This window comes from Canis lupus, chromosome X, assembly GCF_011100685.1.
Source record: "Canis lupus familiaris isolate Mischka breed German Shepherd chromosome X, alternate assembly UU_Cfam_GSD_1.0, whole genome shotgun sequence".
NCBI classification, from domain to species: Eukaryota; Metazoa; Chordata; class Mammalia; order Carnivora; family Canidae; genus Canis; species Canis lupus.
In genome coordinates this window covers 34,706,907-34,715,212 of record NC_049260.1, presented here as the reverse complement: position 1 = coordinate 34,715,212, position 8,306 = coordinate 34,706,907, and the positions used below count along the sequence as shown (strand labels likewise).

At 49.1% G+C, this 8,306-nt stretch overlaps 1 long non-coding RNA gene across 4 annotated transcripts; it reads right to left on the bottom strand.

The window, feature by feature from the left end:
* Positions 1-2,223: 2,223 nt before the first annotated feature.
* On the bottom strand, positions 2,224-6,152 carry LOC119868190. Of its 4 annotated transcripts, none has more exons than XR_005385948.1 (3): positions 5,815-6,152; positions 3,259-5,613; positions 2,224-2,676 (listed from the first exon to the last, which is right to left on the bottom strand). It is a non-coding gene; the product is annotated as an uncharacterized LOC119868190 (long non-coding RNA). The 4 variants fall into 4 exon arrangements; XR_005385949.1 differs by having other exon boundaries at positions 2,224-3,458; positions 3,971-5,613; XR_005385947.1 differs by having other exon boundaries at positions 2,224-4,067; positions 4,289-5,613.
* Positions 6,153-8,306: the final 2,154 nt, after the last annotated feature.

Genomic DNA, 8,306 nt, shown 5'->3' with positions numbered 1-8,306 from the left:
CTTAAAAGTCTGCTGTTCTTGTAAAGGCAAAACGGGAGTTTGGGAGTGTGGTGGGGGTGGATATAGGAGAAACAACTTGTGTTTTGTGTGTGTGTGTGTGTGTGTGTGTGTGTGTATAGGAATGAGGGAGTTGAACTATCCCATGTTTATTTAGCACTTTTTCTTTTAAAGATTTTTAAAATTTATTTGAAAGAGAGAGTGCATGAGTGGGGTGGGCGGGAGAGGGGCAGAGGGAGAGGGAGAAGCAGACTTCCCGCTGAGCAGGGAGCCCCAGGCAGGGCTTGATTCCCGGACCCCGAGATCATGATCTGAGCAGAAATCAGACACTTAACCATCTGAGCCACCCAGGCACCCCCAGCTCTTAATACAGACAAGAAGCCTTAAAGCACTTAGTTTTTAAGTTCAGCAAGTCCAGTGTGAGGCTGGGGGCTGCCACTAGGACAGGGGAGGGTCCATGGTGAGAAGGCTGGGGTGTGGGGGGGTAGTGACCGGATCTGCAGGGGGCCGTCCCTCTCTATCCTTTTCCACGGAGCGCACGACTGTCATTCACCACCGGAAAAGGTTATAAATGTACCCAGTATTGAAAAGCTCCGGAATGAATGAAATGGAATTAGAGGTGTACCACGTGAGAGGGCTCTGCTGGCTGTCTCCCCTTCATCCTAGGTGTGGGGCTTTGCCAACATGACCAGGACTCCAGGAACCCACTGAATGAACGAGTCGGGGGCTGGAGGGGGGGGAAGGAGTTTTGCATGCCTCTGTTATTCTCCTGTATCGTCATTCAGCAAAGCTTTTTGGGGGTACCCAACCTGTGCGGGGCACTATGCGCCCCCTGGCTCCCTAGGCACCCCACAGGGGGCATCTTGCCTGGTCATGGCCTGTGGCTTCACCTACATGGTCCGTAGTCTGTGGTCCGAAGGCAGGATCTGGATTCTTGACTCCCCGGCCCCCTGCCCTGCCCTTAGAAAGCCCATCATTAATTCCTGCGGGAGCTGCCACCGCCCCCGTCTCTCCTTTGGCATGGTGTTGGCAATCTCTTAAGGAGAAAGGAATAATTTTGTCTCCTGTCACGTAGCAAAATCAAAGCGTTTGGCAAGCACGAAGCTGGGAGGCCTTTACTGCCACACGTATAATTAGAACTTTGGGCTAAACCCATCCCCGAGGAGCAAAACATTACATTTTAAGGCACATGCTTTTGGATTTATTTATTTTTACATTTTTTTTTTTCCAAAAAAGCCGTTCCCTTCATTCCCTCGGATGACATCACGACTGAACACAGCACACAGTTCTGCACCGCTTTAGAGGGGGAGCATTTTGCATGCCGTCTTTCACTTCAAACCCTTGTGAACCAGACCTTCACCAGGAGCCCGGGATGGGTATTCTCCTTCAGGGGCAAGGATCATTACAAGGCAAGCATTCTTAAACCGGGTCTGCTCCCAGCACAGCATTTCCACATATGGATATTAATTTATGTGATCACTTGAATACAAACGCTCAGCTGTCTCCATAAGTTATAGAAGCAATCATCCCAGGGAGCATGGGAGATACCGAGAGTCAATTCCTGTGTAATAATTTCATATTCGAGCCAGGGATGCCAAATCACGGCCCCTTTGGATAAAATGTGAGCCTGTGGAAACACTCCCCTCCCCCTTTTTATTATTGTGCATTTTATTTCTCCATAAAATACGTTTATGCCCTGGAAAAACAAACCAACCCAGGGGGCCAGGCTGACAGCGTGATGCAGGAGGTGCCTGCTTGGGGCTGCCCGAAGCTTCTGACTCAGCCACTAGCAGGCACCGTGATGAGGGAGTGTGTGCCGGAGCTGCTGAGAAAGCCCTCCTGGGGCCGGACCTCAAGGGGGCAGGTGGCTGAAGATCGCCAAACCCTTGGAATAGAAATCACCCAGCCTCGGAGTGGAAGGAGGTCATCCAGCCCCAGTTCCAGCTCAGTTCCCATCTTGGGAATCCCTCTTTTTTTTTTTTTTTTTTTTTTTAAGATTTATTTATGTATTTGAGAGAGGGCAGGGGGAGAGGCAGAGAGAGAGAACCTCAAGCAGACTCCCTGCTGAGTGTGGAGCCTGATTCGGGGCTTGATTCCATGACCTGGGCTGAAACCAAGAGCTGGGTGCTTGACCCACTGAGCCACCCAGGCACCCTGCCTCTATTCCTTTTTTTTTTTCTAAAAAAGCTTTATTGAGAGATAATTCACATGCCATACAATCCACCCATTTAAAGTGTACAATTCAGTGATTTTTAGTACATTCACACAGAAATGCAACCATCATCACTTTTTATCATCCCCCAAAGAAACCCCATATCCATTAGCAGTCACTCCCCATCTCCCTCTAACCACTCCCCGGTCCCAGGCAAGCGCTCATCTACTTTCCGTTTCTATAGACGTGCCTGTTCTGGAGATTTCATACACACAAAATCATGCAGTGTATGTCTTTTGTGACTGGCTTCTTTTACGTTGTATGATGTTTCCAGGGTTTCTCCGTTGTGTGTCAGTTCTTCCTTTCTTTTTATAGCCAAATAATATTCCACTGTGTAGATTCACCACATTTTGTTCATCCATTCCTCAGTTGGTGGCCATTTGGCTTGTTTCCACCTTTTAACTATTGTGAATAGTGCTGCTCTGAACATTTGTGGACATATGTTTTCATTTCTCTAGGCTGTATACCTAGGAGCAGGATTGCTGGGTCATATGGTAACTCTATGTTTAACTTTATTGAGAAACTGCCAGACTGTTCTCCACAGTGGTTGCACCATCCATATCCCCACTGGCAGTGTATGTGGGCTCTGATTTCCTTTTTAAAATTTTTTAATAAATTGTGGTAAAGTACATATAACATAAAATTTACCATTTTAACTATATTTAAGTGTACAGTTCACTGGCATTAGTAGATTGACAATGTTGTGTCAACATCACCACTGTCTGTTTCTTTCCTTTTTTTGTTTTAAAGATTTTATTTATCTATTCATGAGAGACACAGAAAGAGAGGCAGAGACATGGGCAGAGGGTGAAGCAGGCTCCCCGTGGGGAGCCCAATGTGGGAGTCGATCCCAGGACCCCGGGATCACGACCTGAGCTGAAAGCAGATGCTCAACCACTGAACCACCCAGGTGCCCGCCCCCCACTGTCTGTTTCTAGAACTTTTCCATCATCCTAAAGAGAAGCCACATCCATTAAGCGCCACTCCTCATCCCCCCCGCCCCCGCCTCCTGGTAACCTTTGTTCTACTTTCTATCTCTATGAATTTACCTGTTCTAGGGTTCCAATTCCTTTTATAGTTCTCCTGACAGATGTTTGTCTGGGTTCAACTTAAATACCCCCAGCGGCAGCAGGCTCACTCCTTTGCCGGGCATCCCATTCTGGTCTCAAAAATATCTGTTGAAACATCTTTTATGCTTCTGTCCCCATCAGCTCCCATCAGATCCATCGACTGATGTTTGTGTCAGCCTCTGGATATAAGACATGTTGGACAAGTTGACCTCCCCATCCACAAGATAAGCCCGTCCTTTTCCAAACAAAACCAAGGGCTTGTAGGATCTAGCTCTGGAAAGAGTCTTCGCAGGATAAGAAGTGAGCAGCTCTGACCTTGGGCCCCCCAGAGCCCCCTTCCTCTGGGGGATCCTCACTCTGAGATCCACTGATACCACCAACCAGTGTTGCCCCCTCCCCAGGTTACGCTTGGGGCCCCTGCATGGAGAACGCTCTCTCCAGCCTGGCTCCTCTTGAGACTTCTAAACACTAAGGGAGGTCCGAGGGACATTGACCCAGAGGCCACAAAACATAAAAGCAACCTGGCTTACATAGCCAGTCCCACAGAGGCTGCCTCTTGCAGCACCGTCCTCAGCCACAAGGATTGGGATGGTTTGCAGGCTCTTTCCCTCGTCTTCGCTAGGCTTTCTTTCTGAAGACCCCGCTAGTCCTCCCGTGTTGCACCTCCCGGACAATTGTGTATGTCTCTTACCTTCTCTCACGCTTTCTTTCATCGTGCTCTGTGTTCTGGAATAATCTCTTGATTTTTTTCTTTCAGGCCATCAATCAAGTTCTCTCACTCTGTCCCCCTATTTTATTTTAGATTTTAGATTTTATTTATTTGAGAGAGAGAGAGAATGTGCAGTGGGGAGGAGCAGGGGGAGAGGGAGAAGCAGACTCCCCGCTGAGCAGGGAGCCCGACATGGGGCTCGATCCCGGGACCCCGAGATCATGATCTGAGCAGACACCCAACCGACTGAGCCACCCAGGTGCCCCTGTCCCAGTATTTTAAATTTCCAAGGGTTCTTACCTTCTCTGATTGTTAGGCTTGCTTTGTGGATGCAATAGCTTCTCACATCTGAGGGTAAAGCTTTCCTTCTCCCTCTCCTCTTCCTCCTGCTCCCCACCCCCCGCCTCCTCTTGCTCATCTTCCTTTAAATTCTCCCCTGTTTACCAAATTATCTGTTTCCTCCAGGATCAGTCTGCCTCATGTTCTTCCCTGTCTTTGTCTTTGAAGTTGCAGGCTTTCCTCAGACGAACAGCCGGGGAGGGCGTCTCTCCCTGTGTAGCAGGAGGAACGTGGACCAGAAGTGTGGCGTTGCCTAGGTTGGGGATTGGTGGTTGGGGAACTCCACTTAGGTGAGCCTGTGGGGAGCTGGGGTCTCCCAGATGATGGATTGTGGGGGGCTTTCGTCCAATCCCCTTATGTGCACATGAGCCACTCCAGTTCTCCTCAGAAAATGTGTCCCCTTTCTTTGGAAGAAAGTCTTTCCTGCTGTGGCATGAATACCAATGTCAACTCTAAGGAACCAGGAAGTTTGCTCATGGCTGTCCTACCCCCGAAGGCGGGGACGGTGGTGGTGGTGTGGTGGTGGTGGTGGGCGGCGGCGGGGGGGAGGTAGCGTGTGACAGCAGGTCTGCCTGTGGACCCTCAGTCCATCCTGTTTCCAGTCCTAGTTCCTACTCCTGCCCTTGGGGACCCCCATAGGCTCAGCCTGGAGCCTCTTCCTTTTGCTTCCCTGCCTGGGAGGATTCCAGCTGGGGCTCTCTCTGCTCTGTGTCACCTGTCACCACCCTTCCTTCTGCTCTCTGTCTTCCAGAAATGTGTTGAAATCCCTCATCTGGCGACACCCTGCCCCCCCTTCCTTATTGTGGGTTTATACCGTTTTTGTTCCTTCGCGATTATATTAAAGGGAGCTTGGGAGGGAGGGGAGATAAATACATGTGCTCTAAGTATGTAAAACAGATAATCTGTGCAAAGCACTCTGCACGGTATCTGCTCAACAAATGTGAGCTCCTCTTAAAATTATCACCTGGTGTTGTGCTGTCTTGGGGTGTGCGGGGAGAGGTATCAGGGCCAGGGGGACAGTGGGTTCTCGAGTCAGGGTGAGCACATAGGTGGCTAAACGGTGGTCTCTCTCTGTGAGTCTCCTGTGGCTTCTAGCTATAGTTTTTGCTCTTAAAAATTTATTATTTAAAATAGATTTTTAATTGCATTAAGAATAAAGGAGTACGTGCCTTTGTAAAAAGTGTAAAACCTCGAAATAGCTTCACACCAGTTCCAATCCCCTTCTGCCTTCTGTCTCAGCTCCGATCCCGGAAGCATGCCCTGACACAGGAGTTTGAGGGCCAGCCCTTTATGCGGGTGGTAGTCCCCAGGAAGCCCCAGTAGAGGGGTATGGAGATGAGCCATGAAAGGGAAGGAAATAAAAACCAATAAAGGCATGGTTACCAAGCAAGTTAAGCTGTGGGCAGCTGGAGCTCAGTCCCGCTGGGGATCTGTGGCCATCAGCAGAGAGCAGCCCACCCAAGGAGCCAGGGCGCTGGGGGATTTACCTGCCATGCTTGCTTCTTGGCCCTGCTCCACAGGGCGGGGGTCCTGGCCATGGCTTCTGAGGCCGCAGCTTGTGTGGTTCACTTCACTCCCACCTCCCACCGCCCCGACATTCCTCTTAGAGGTAAGAGGCTGCCAGTCACTTCCACTCCTGGAGCACATATCATGCTGCCCCCTCCACAGTCTTGGGGGATGGGAGTGGGGGAGCTCTTCAAGTCTTTCTCCAGATAGCCTGCTTCCCTCTTCCCCTCCAAAAACCTTATCCCATCCATCAAGCAGTGGCTGCTGGAACTGGTTTGAGCTGGCAGATGGTGTGCATCTCTTTCTAACTCTGAATTCAGGGATGTCACATTGGTAGCTTGAAAGCAGCCAGGGGGGAAGTATTTATACCACAGAGATTGGCCGACGCCCCAGGTGTTAAACATTTGCCACCACACGAGTGTGTGACTTCCAATGGGGAGCAAATACAGGGGATAGACAAACAAGCTAAATGGCATCACAAGGAACCTCCTGATATATCTAGAAGGTGGGACATTTTGCAGAACAACCTCTCTTATTCTCTTTGGAGCATTAAGTTCATTTAAAAAAGGAACTGGCCTGGGGCGCCTGGGTGGCTCAGTCTTTTAAGCATCTGCCTTCAACTCAGGTCATGATCAACTCAGGTCCTGGGATTGAGCCCTGCATTGGGCTCTGTTCAGCGAAGAGTCCGCTTCTCCCTCTCTGTGCTTATGTTCTCTCTCTCGATCTTTCAAATAAATAAATAAAATCTTAAAAATAAAAAATAAAAGAGGACCTGGCCAGACAGAAAAAGACTTAAGTGACATAACCAGATGCAATCCAAATTGGATTGGATACTGGTTTGCAAAAACATTTTGGGGTCCATTGAGAAGCTCTGAATATGTTCTGGGTATTAGCTGAGATGAATATTTACTGAAGTGGAAAGGTAGAGGGAGAGAACAAGGGAAAGGGCAGAGAGGGGGAGAGAGAGGGAGAGAGAGGGAGAGAGAGAGAGAGAGAGAGAGAGAAAGAAAGAAAGAAAGAAAGAGAAAGAAAGAAAGAAAGAGAATCTTGAGCTGAAACCAAGAGTCGGATGCTTAACCGACTGAGCCACCCAGGCTCCTTACAAATATGTCTTTACAAATATACTCGTGCAGAGAAAAATGTAGACAGATACGGTGGTGGGCAGAACCCATACCCTGGTCCCGGCACCTGTGCAAGTAAGGAGATTTCACTGCCGTGATTGTGTGGTGGGATAAGGCACAGTTGACCCCAGGCCCAGGATTATCCCGGTGGGCCTGACCTAATCACAAGAGCTGTTTAAGAGCAGAGCATTCTCTCTGGCAGGCAGAAGGAGAAGTCAGAGAGATTTGAAGCATGAGAAGGGCTCAGATGGGCTCTTTCTGGCTTGAAGGTGTGCAAGAACCAGAGGACAGCCAGAAAGGCAAGAGGGAGGCCCTCAATCATGCTGCCGAAAAGACCTGAATTCTGGTGATGACCTGGACGAACTCGAAAGTGGATTCTTCCCCCAGACCTCTGCAAATAAAAGTCCAGCCTGGCTGACACCCTGACTTTGGCCTTCTGAGGCTCAGAGCAATCTACCCGGACTTCTGACCTGCAGCAGTGACAGGTAGTAAATGGATGGTATTTTAAGCTGCCAAAGTTGTGGTAATTTGCTACACAGCCGTAGACAACTAAGACAGACGTGCACTTAGGTGTTAATGGTAGTGATATCGGGGAGGTGAGAGTGTGAGGTTTTGATTTTAACCTCTCTGATGGTCTGTAGGTTCTAATGTTCTACAGTATGCCTGTTCTCCCATTATATCAAAAGGGTATATTTTTGTAAAACCCTTTTAGATTGCTGGAAGGGTGAGGGGGAAGCGCGTCCCTTCATCCCCTCCCCATCCAAGACAGCCTATTACAGCATTATTCTGTACCTCCTCCGTGACAGTTGCTGTATTTTGTGCTGCTTATGTTCTTAGTAACACCGTATTTTTAATTTAGATCATCTTTTCTTTTTAAAAAGACCAAACCAAACCACCCAAAATACTTTAGCCTCCCCCTGAGCAGTAATATTCATGAAGTCATGGGTTGATTGTACCAGTTCTCTTTTTCCCAGCACATCAAAATACATAACCATAATTATTTAAAAAAAAAATACGAGTCTGTGTACCTCCAGTGGTATACAAAACAGGCTCCGGGAACGGCTGATCCCATATAATCCTTTTGCAGCTTCGGCTGCAGTTGAAAACAAAAGCCTGGGAGGGGTTGGCTCCTGGGTGCCTGGCAACTTCAGCCGTGACCCTGCCCACAAAAGCCCAAAGGCTGGGGACGCCAAGGTCTGGCCACTGTCTGGGTCACGGAGGGGGAAAGAACCTATGGCAGGAGGAGATAAATCCAGATTTGTGTTTCTGGAAACTGCCCTACCCACGGCTGGGTGTCAGAGCCCGAGGTTCAGCTGAGCCAGGCCATCTGACTCCTCAACCCTGGACTCATG